This window comes from Microtus oregoni, unplaced genomic scaffold, assembly GCF_018167655.1.
Source record: "Microtus oregoni isolate MIOR12 unplaced genomic scaffold, Mior012 000010F_ref0000083, whole genome shotgun sequence".
Lineage (NCBI taxonomy): Eukaryota > Metazoa > Chordata > Mammalia > Rodentia > Cricetidae > Microtus > Microtus oregoni.
In genome coordinates this window covers 34,391,936-34,401,993 of record NW_024543069.1, presented here as the reverse complement: position 1 = coordinate 34,401,993, position 10,058 = coordinate 34,391,936, and positions in this window count along the sequence as shown.

The window sequence follows — 10,058 nt, the reverse complement described above, 5'->3', positions numbered from 1 at the left end:
GGCCTTTGTGACCTGACCGAATGTAACCTCCTGGCCTATGTGACCAACGTGAACCACGTGGCAAGAGTCCAGGCCCCTGTGCCCCCGCCCAATTCCTTATCCTATATAAGCTGTAACCCTGTCTCTAATAAACGGAGGCTCTGACAAACCTAGCATGGCCTCCTTCCTCTCTCTCGCCCATTATCTTCCAGATAGTGCCTCTCCGGGACCCTGGAATTATTGAACTGCCAGGCGGGTTACAGCCCCTAGACTGAGTAACCCGCCGAGGCGGTTTACAGATGCTGGGATCAAACACCGTTCTTTTGGAGGAGCAGTGCGTGCTATTTTATTTAAATGCCAGTGTAGTGGATCTGTTTGTTAGAACTTCCAGTGTGTAAAGTTCAAGTAAAATCATCTGTCCAGCTGCTACAATTTGAAAGTTAAATCATCTTTTGTTCTTTTAGAAAAACTGTGTCACAAATTAATAGAGCAGTGAAAACCAAATTACATTTAAAGCAACTTAGAAAACATATTCACTTATTTTGTTAAGTGTAAATATGTGTAAAGAAGGGTAAATTTTATTAATGAAATACAGACATTCATATCATAAAGATAACAAAAGAGGCACATTTACAGTTTTTGCTTGAGATGGATGTAAACATGTAAACAGGAAGTCCTCCCTTTAGGTTTTAACCACTTGCCTTCCACATTCAGCAATAAAGACTTACTTTTCAGCTGTCAGTACTGATATCTGACTGCATTAATATGTACTTTATTTTTAAAACAATCTTATTTTACATACCAATCGCAGTTCCCTCTCCCTCCCCTCCTCCTTCTCTCCCTACCTTCTCTCCCCCCCCACTCCCCATTCCCTTTTCTCCCCAACTTGATGTTTGGTCGTGGTGTTTCATTGCAGCAATAGGAGTCCTAAGACAGAAAGATGACTCTATAAACAGGAATTAGATTGCAAATTTATTTTAAAAAGTAGCCCATGCTTTCTTTATGATCTCAACAGTCTATTACTCCGTCTTCAGGTGGTCTGATACCCTCTTCTGGCCTCCTTGTGTATCCCCCCCTCTCTTACGCATGTACTCCACACAAACCAGAGACATGCATAGAAAGTATGAGCGTGGCACAGCCCAAAGGTCTGGATATGTGAGAGACCACAAGGAAAGCTTCTATTTCTCAGCATGGTTCTGCAGCAGATGAATGTTGCATTCTGAAAACAGGAGATTTCGTGATGCATTAATTAAAGGACTTTCCTTCTTAGTGTTGATAACTGTCAAATTTGTCACGTGATGCAAAGTCATTCATTTGATAAATTGAAACAAAATGCTACAGGTTATCTTTTAATTGAAAAGCAGATTTTAAAACATTCTCGTGTAGCACACTCCTTTAAATATACACATATATGCACACGTACGCATGCAAACACACACGTGTGCAGGCACACAAAAGCATACTTCTGCAAAATTAGCATAACCTGCATAACAGAATCGATACATTTCAGCTTCCACATTTGCCTGTGGGAGTTGAGATGGGTAAGTATCAACCCTCAAATGAAAATGTAGATGAAGATCCACTCAACGGGAAATGCCAACATTTCTTTCTGTGCCTCACCTCCCAGTTGTGCCATCATCTCTCTGAACTTTGACTCCATAGATCATCTCTCCTACTGCTTGGAACTCTCACCACAACTTTGCCTGGAGGTAGAACATGACAGGGCCAGGGCACCAAGAAGACTGAAGACTCCAGTCAAATGCCTCCCACCTCCTCAAGTCAGTCGGTGAGAAATTATTAGGCCAGGTGTGGAGTAAGGAAGAGCTTCCAGCCTATGTGTGTTAGTCATGTGACTTTATCAAAGTAAGCACTGATGGATCTAATGGATTTATCAAGTTAGGATGGTTAGATCGAAGGGATTTTGTAAAAACTGTGCAGACAGTTGGATACATAAAAAGGAATGTGCTATTGTAAAGAACAACCAATGTTCTTTTCTCTATGATGTCAATGCAGGGCATTTTAGAACTCAGAAATTTTACAGAGTGGTTTGATGCATGTCTCTTGACTAATGTCTGGAGAGCGCAGTGATCTGCACATGGTAGAACATTTCTCTGCTGGCTTACTATGGTTATATATCATGAGATTTCTGAAAGGTAAAATCAACTAATAATGATATCTGTATTAAAATACTCATCACAAGAAATGTCTTCAGAGAATCCCAAGCGGATGCCTCTTTAGTAAATTTTGATTTAAAAAAAAAAAAAGATGTTGCTAGGCTGGATTTCCTACAACAATCTCAAGCTCTGTATCCCACTCATACATTTTTAGTGGATTCAAATTACTTTAACTACTAGAAGTTCATAAAGAAATCAAACACACTAAACTGCTATTTGCAACTTCATTATTTTACGGTTCCTTTTTTCTTTCATCGGGAGGAACCCAGGCCAAAACACTCAGAATCATTTTTGGCAGAAATGTAAACACTTTCTAAAGCAAATAGCCAATTAGTTCATTTTGGTGTGCAGCCTTTGGGTCTGTATGAGAGAGAGCATTGTAATGCCTGGGACAGTCCATCACTGCTGACTAGGCTCTGCCTAGGAGTGGCCAGGTTTGATCAGGGGAACTCTGACCGGAGGACCCATTCCAAAAGTCTCGGTGTTCAGACAGCATGCAGGTGGTTTGCTTTCACTCAGTCAGCCCACTGCTTTCTAAAAATAAACCTTAATGAACTTCTGTTCATTAACCTTGTTCTCCATGAGTAATGTCGTTTTAATTGCATCTTTCAGGAAGAGATGAAAAATTTGTTCCAACTGTAGTGATCTCACAGGAGAGGCTGCCGAGGATGTGAGCCTGGCCATCTGTTCTCAGGGCACTTTTCTCTCCATGGACCTTCGCTTTAGCCTCTTTCATCTCCCGACTATACCTGCAGCCTCACCCAGCTGTACTCAGAGCAAATACCGTAACATCCATGCGCTGAAACCGGAGAGTGCAGTACAATCAATTCTTCCTGAAAGGAAGGGACAAGATTCACAATAATCTCTAGAATGGAATGAAAATATGATTTACCCTTTCTAATAAGAAGTTCAAAAGTAAAGATTAGTTGACTAAGCAAAATCCACTCATGAGAACAGTGAAAAGTCCCAGCCTGAATGTCCAGACTCAGAACAACCGTCCCAAGTGTTTGCTCTGTAAAACGCATCTGCAGGTCTCCAAGCTTGCCTCTTGCTCTCTTGCTGCTAAGTAAATAGTGTCAGGATGTCATCCACAATGCTGTTTCTCATTATTCCAAGAAATAATTGCTCGGTGTTCCTGGCTGCATTCCTGTGACATGGAGCAGTGGGGCTTAGCTGAGGACATGTGTGTTGGGTCTGCAGCAGACCATCAAATATGAGCAGCCTTTTGGTCATTTCTGTGTTCCTGGCTGCAGACATGCCTCTTCAGTAAGCTGCACCCACCACCACAATCACTAGGCTTAAGGAAAATGGACAGAAAGAGGTCTTTTCCAAGCACCCCCTGCTCTAGGAGAAGCCTCACTTCCTAATTTATGACTATGTGTAAAACACGATGTAATCACATCTGTTGCTTTTTACACTGTAAGGCATTTCCTGAGGTGGTGGGAGTAAGTCCATCACACTGTACCATACAACGCTCAGACACACCATCACAATTACAGGTACAGAGACATTACCTGCGGCAATACTGTACCGTTTCATGTAAAAAGCGTGATCTAGTTTACTTTCTGTTGCTATGATCAAACACTGACTACACATAATTTGGGGAAAGAGGAGATTATTACATCTTCTTTGATACAGTCCATCACCAAGTGAAGTCAGAGCAGGAACTCAAATGAGGTGAAGCAGAAATCAGAGGACCAATGCTCTCTGGCTGACACTGAGACTTGTGTTCAACTGTCTCTCTTACACAGTCCAGGCCAATCTGCCTAGAGATGGCGCTGCTCACAGTGTCCTAGGAGCTCCTGTTTCAATTACCAATCAGGACAGGGCCTCAGTGGCATGCCCACAGGTGAGTCTGGTGGAGGTAACTCTACAGTTGAAACTCCCTCCTTCCAGGTGTGTCAACCTGGCAACCAAAAGAAACCATGACAGAATTATTTTATAGACTTCACATAAATATATAAATATGCACGCACATTAATATGCTTCTTTCTTGGGATATGTTAACTTTATCAACTATGAGACTTAATTGCACTTTGATTCATTAGGCATTTATCAGAGCCCTTGATGTCTAGTTTTAACAGCTTTCTGGTGTGTCAGATCTGCAATGCTTAGATTATTCCCCTTGTGCGTGAGCCATTCCCACTTCCTCGTTTGAACTGACTGGATTGTACGGAACTCACCACAGTTCTGTCTTCAGACACTCCTAATCCTAAGAGTGCTTCCTGTCCACCTACAGTGACTTCCCCTTTACACTCTCGGCTCTAGGCCACCTCCAGTCAACTCTATCTAGATGGCATCTTTCTGCCCTAAACTCTTCAGCTCAGCTGATATCTTCTTCAAATGCTTCTTTCACCTGCTGGCTCTTATGTCACTCTGGAGGTGGGCCATTTTTGTTTGCTCCCCTACCCATCCAAAGACAGAAACAGGTGCTTTAAGGAACCCCAGTTTTTCTGAAATTATTGTACCATCACTGGTGGAGCAGCAGCCCTCGACCTGGAACCAGTAGTCTGGTCCTCATTGTCCTTCACCCCAGGGCTCTCCAGACTGGTATCACTTACTGGAAAGAATGCACTGATCTCTGCTGGTTGTTTACAGGCTCACTGTCTCCAAAAACAGGGATCTGGTTGGAGTTAGCTGTCCAAATCCAGCCATTGCTCACGCCCTGAAACGTTTGAGTTACCACCGCAAGTATCATCTAGACTGAGCACTGTCTGGGAGGCTATGGAATCTTCCTGAGGAGGAGCTCTGTTGGAAGAAGGATGCCACAGGGAGTGGGGCGGTTGCTTCAAGGGTTTATAACCTTGGTCATTGGCTGTTCATTCTCTGCTTTCTGTGTGTGGTCGAGATGTGCTCTCTCAGCTTCCTGCTCTGACTGCCTGCTGTCACCCCTTCCCCCTCATTGCAGACTTCCCCTCTGGAACTGTAAGCCAACATAAGTTCTTCCTTCCTTATGTTGCTTTTGGTTATGGGGTTTTGCACAGCAACAACAAGTAACTAATAGTGAGAACATACAAGACAACGCTGATGAAATCAATGACTTCAGAAAGAGGAAAGATGGAGAAAGACTGTATCCAGGACACAGGACACTCCCCGGTGAACCTCGGGAAGGTGCCCTCCCTGCACACAATCTGCTAGGTTTTCCATATTTGCCTTTGGGTCTGCTCATGAATACTTTATGATGTATGTAAAACAGGGGTATAAAATGTCTGTTTTTCCTCATTACAATGAAGGCCCAATTGAACTTGGAGATGCAATAAAGACAGGTTATCATGTTTCGAGACACTTTGTGGTTGTGGAAAAATTCAGAAAATTAAAGAGCATCCCATGTTTTCAGAAATCCTTCTGTGTGAAGCAACGTGTTGGGAGAAACAGCTTTCTCATGATGGCTTTGTGATGTCTGTCTCGACAATGACAGAGAAGCTGCAGTGAGTGGTAGATGATCTCCAGGCACCTGCCGACAGAAATGACGAAGGCAGGCTCTTCCGAGTGCAAACCTCTCAGGATGCTTTTTCCCATGAGGTTTCCAGTGGGCTGTGGTTTGTGCCTGGCTAACATGTTGGGACACTGGTCCAAAATGCTTTCTTGTGGTAGTTCAACTTTGTCCCTTTTGGATGAAGCCAAGGCCAGGAAGCAGACCAAGATGAAGAAACAGGGCTTGTTTTGTTTTGTTTCATTGGTTTTCTTTGTTTCCCCGCTGAAAACTTCACTGGAAAGTAAAAATTGCTGCCTCAGAGAAGCTTACAGAGGTTAAATGAGTTCACCCACTCAACATGTTTTTTTTTTTGTGATATTGAATATTTAGATGTTTACAAAAAAAATCCTTTTTGCAAATAGCAAACTCATGAATCCATCATAATTTGCGGTCATCAAACCCTGAAACTTGACCTAAGTTGCAACTTTGTGAGATGTGGGTATTTAAAGCTTGTTGTATATCTTTGTTTAAATATAGGTGCTACAGGGGAGTGAATTGAGTAAATCTCGGTGCCCACCCAGTATAGACAGAAAGGAAAACCAGAGAGACAGCGCTGCCCACTTAAGGATTTCTCCAGCATCTTCTTTCTTCCATCCAACTCTGCTTAGTCAAAGGAAGAGGAAACGAGTTGATATTTGTGGTGAGAAGCCCTCCCATTTTGTTCTGGGACACCATCAAGCAGGAAACTTATGACCCAAAAGGGCAATTTTTGGACATCCGCAGAAAATAAATCGACATAGAAAAGCGGTATTAGAATTTCAATTGCAAAGCCATTTATTAAGCAATTTCAGATTTCATGTCGGCTGGCAATCATAGACGTCCATGGTGTTGTCTTAGGTGTGGGGCCTTGGACGAGGGGTATAATTTGAGGTCCTTTTTGCTTTGGATTTTAAGAAAAATAAAACCAGATTCTGGTTTTCAAACCACATCCATTTGCATGTTAAATTTTTTTCTTGACCTTTTAGCTTCAAACAGACAAATACTGAAATGTTCTGAGTTGTGTTTTGGGTTAGATAAATACTGCATTTTGAACTGAAAATCTTCTCTGTGACTCCTATTACATTCACCTATGATTATTCCTCCCTGACGATAAGTACTTAATAGCAGCATAAGAATTAGAATGATTTTATTTGTGGTTTGAATTTTTTATTTGTTTTGTTCTCCAGGTCACAGAAGTTTTATATTTTTTCTATTCTCTATACTACATTACTTTTTATAATTATAATTGTTTTCAAAAGAAAGAGCATCAATAGAGTGAGGAGAAATGTTCATGTTAATGTTCATTGAAAAAAAAACTAAGACAGGCTAACAAAATAGATGTGGTATGTCCACGTAAAATGGAACATTCTTCAGCATTAAGTAGGAGAAAACTCTGACCAGTTCTTATAATGGGACTGAACTGGACATTGTTATACATCTAAAGATAAGTCAAACACAGAAACACAAACACCATGTGATCTGATTGACATGGAATCTGTAGCATGATTAATAAAAAAAAAAAAACCAGAGACAGAAATTGGGGTTCAACCTGAAGGTCAGAAAAACAAAACAGCCAGTCACTGGCTCTTACCTCTACCTCAGTCCTAAATAGTGATTCTGCCTCCAGGAATCTCAGAATGAGACTGCGTGTGAGAGCTGTCTCCTCCTGTCTTATAGTCCTCTCTAGTTCTGGGATTAAAGGTGTACACAGCTACCACCTGGTTCTATGATGAAATTTCCTGAAGACCTACTGTGAGAAGGGTAAATAGACTGATGACCTACTGTGAGGAGAAGACTGTAGTTACTTCTCCCTGGTATACCCAAAGCTGCTTACTAAACTGAAGTGTTGGGTCCATTAATTAGCTCAGTTATGCTAATCATTCAGATGTATGTCAGTCTAATAATATCATGTTATAAACAATAACTTCCATTTGTATTGGCTGATTACAAATAAATAAATAAACAAACAGATGAGTTACATAAACATAATCCACATATACAAAGGAAAGGTACTGGATATACAAACATATAATCTGGACAGACCATATCCTTCAGTATAAAAACACCCTTAATGATTTGCCTCAATAAAGAACATGATCAAAAATGAAGACATCTGGAGTTCAGGGTTGGTGATATAAATGTACAAACACAGAAAATGTTCTTTCTAAGAATTCCAAGAGGTGAAGAAGGGTGGCCCCCGTTCTGCTTCAGTGACATACAAAATGAACTCAATGGTATTTTTGTAGACCTTTCATCTCATATTGCTTTGTTTAGGCATTTCTTTGTCTTACACATTATATAAGGTTTCTAGCTTTTGCATTTTTATAGGTTCTGCTTTTGTATGTGTGCTTTTTGTGTTTCCTTTACACTGTTGATTTTGTTTGTTTGCTGTTTGCCTGTTTGTTTTCTAAAGAGAGAAAGAAGTGGGGAGGATCTAGAAGAATCTGGGAGACGGGAAATCCTGATCAAAATATATTGTATGAACAAAATATTTTTTATAAAATAAAAGGAATGGAAATAACTTCTGCTGATTAGATTTTTGATGTGAATTTGTGGCCTGATAGGAATGTCAACATTCAATGTCAAGACTGACTTCTGAAGTAATTTTACATATACTTTCCTAAAGTTTAACCTTTACAATGATGACAGAAAGAAGGGGCCACGTATTTTGATTTGACTTTTAAAATGCGCTACCATTGAATGTCATCCTGTGTTTGGTCAGCTAAGTTTGAATCACAGTAAATTAAACTTATTTACCTTTCCTGCGTTTTTCTAGAGCTATGTCTTCCCTCACCTTGGTATTCAGCATGCTTCGCTTAGTATACCTGGTGATCATCTTCATGCTACTCATACTACAGTATGTCAGTTGGGGTCTATGGATGGAGAGTTTTCCTCATGTGCCCAGCTAACTAAAATCATAGCTTCCTTCAGATGTACCTAGGAAAAGCTGAGTGTTATGGATCATCTTTGTTTATATTAAGTTGACTGCATCCAATGTGAACCAAAACCTAAGCAATTGGGCATGCCTATGTGGATTTTCTCAGATGCTGACCTATATACAAGTATGTGGAAGAAAAAAATATGACCTACATATAAGAACATGGAAGGAGACATCTGACGTACACACAAGGTCATGGGAGGAGAAAGCCGACCTACATATAAAGACATGGAAGGAGAAAGCTGACCTAGATACAAGGGCATGGAAGGAGACATCTGACCTACTAACAAGGACATGAGAGAAGAAATCTGATTTACATATAAGGACAAGGAAGGAGAAAGCCCTTGCCTTTTGCCTGCTTTCCTCACTCTCACAGCAGGTTCTGCTGCTGAGTCATTGCTTCACTGGCATTACAATTTACTTTTTCAAGATTCCAACATCCAGCAAAGTATATCAGCTCTCCAGCAATTCCCCAGACCCTGGCCCTTCTGATGAAAAACAGCCATTGCTGGACTTTCTGGACCACAGTCTCTAAGTCACCCTCATCACTCCCATTCACCATGCTGTGTGTTCCTAACACACAGAGGAACCCTAAGGACTGATGGTTTTCCATTTTCTGCTTGCTATCAGCATCTTATCAGTCAAGGGTAAGCCCAAACAATGGGAATGCACATGGAAGAACTTGCTAATTATGAATCGATCGATGGAAGCGGTGTGTTTTGTTGTTGCTACCTCATGTATTCACCGGGTTCCCAGGACCAATATTAATGGGACAGATTCTACAGTTGCCAGCATCTAAACAGTGTAGAACAGCTCACTCCCAGGCAGTCAAGGAAACTCACTTCTGTGAGGCCCCTGAATTAGCCGCCATGTTAATTCAAGTTGAATTCATGAATTCAACTTCTACAGAATTTCAAACTACCATCTATAAAGTCACAATAATTTTAAGCTTTAAAGAAATAATTTTAATTAATACAATATGTTTTATTTTACTGTTTTGTGTTGAGTTTTTATTTATGTTTTTTATTTTATTTCTTTATTGATTGATTGATTGGGTTTTGGTAAGGCAAAATCTTGTTCCATAGATACAGTAGTACTTTGTTTTGTTAAGAATTAAATTCAATTTATTCAGACAATTGCTAATTTTAATTTTATTTTAAATTATCCTAAATATCCTTGATGTAAATTTCTCTAACTTTTGTTTCACAGATGAAAATATTTTAGGAATGCCATAATATTGAAATATACAAACAACCCTAGCTTTTAACAGAAGTCAAATAGTGTGCTGAAAGAATCCGCACCAAAGCACTGTAGAGACTCAGAGTGTATGCAGTCTTCGGATGACGGCTTCCATAAAGTCAAATGACTTTTCCCAGGGAGGAAGGATATATATCAAATTTATACAGCCTGCTGTCACTCTCAATGACCGTGTGCCAGATGTTCACCATTTATCATTGCCACAGCTGCAGAGATATATCTGGAATCATGTATAATAAAGAACTGCGTGAGAAGG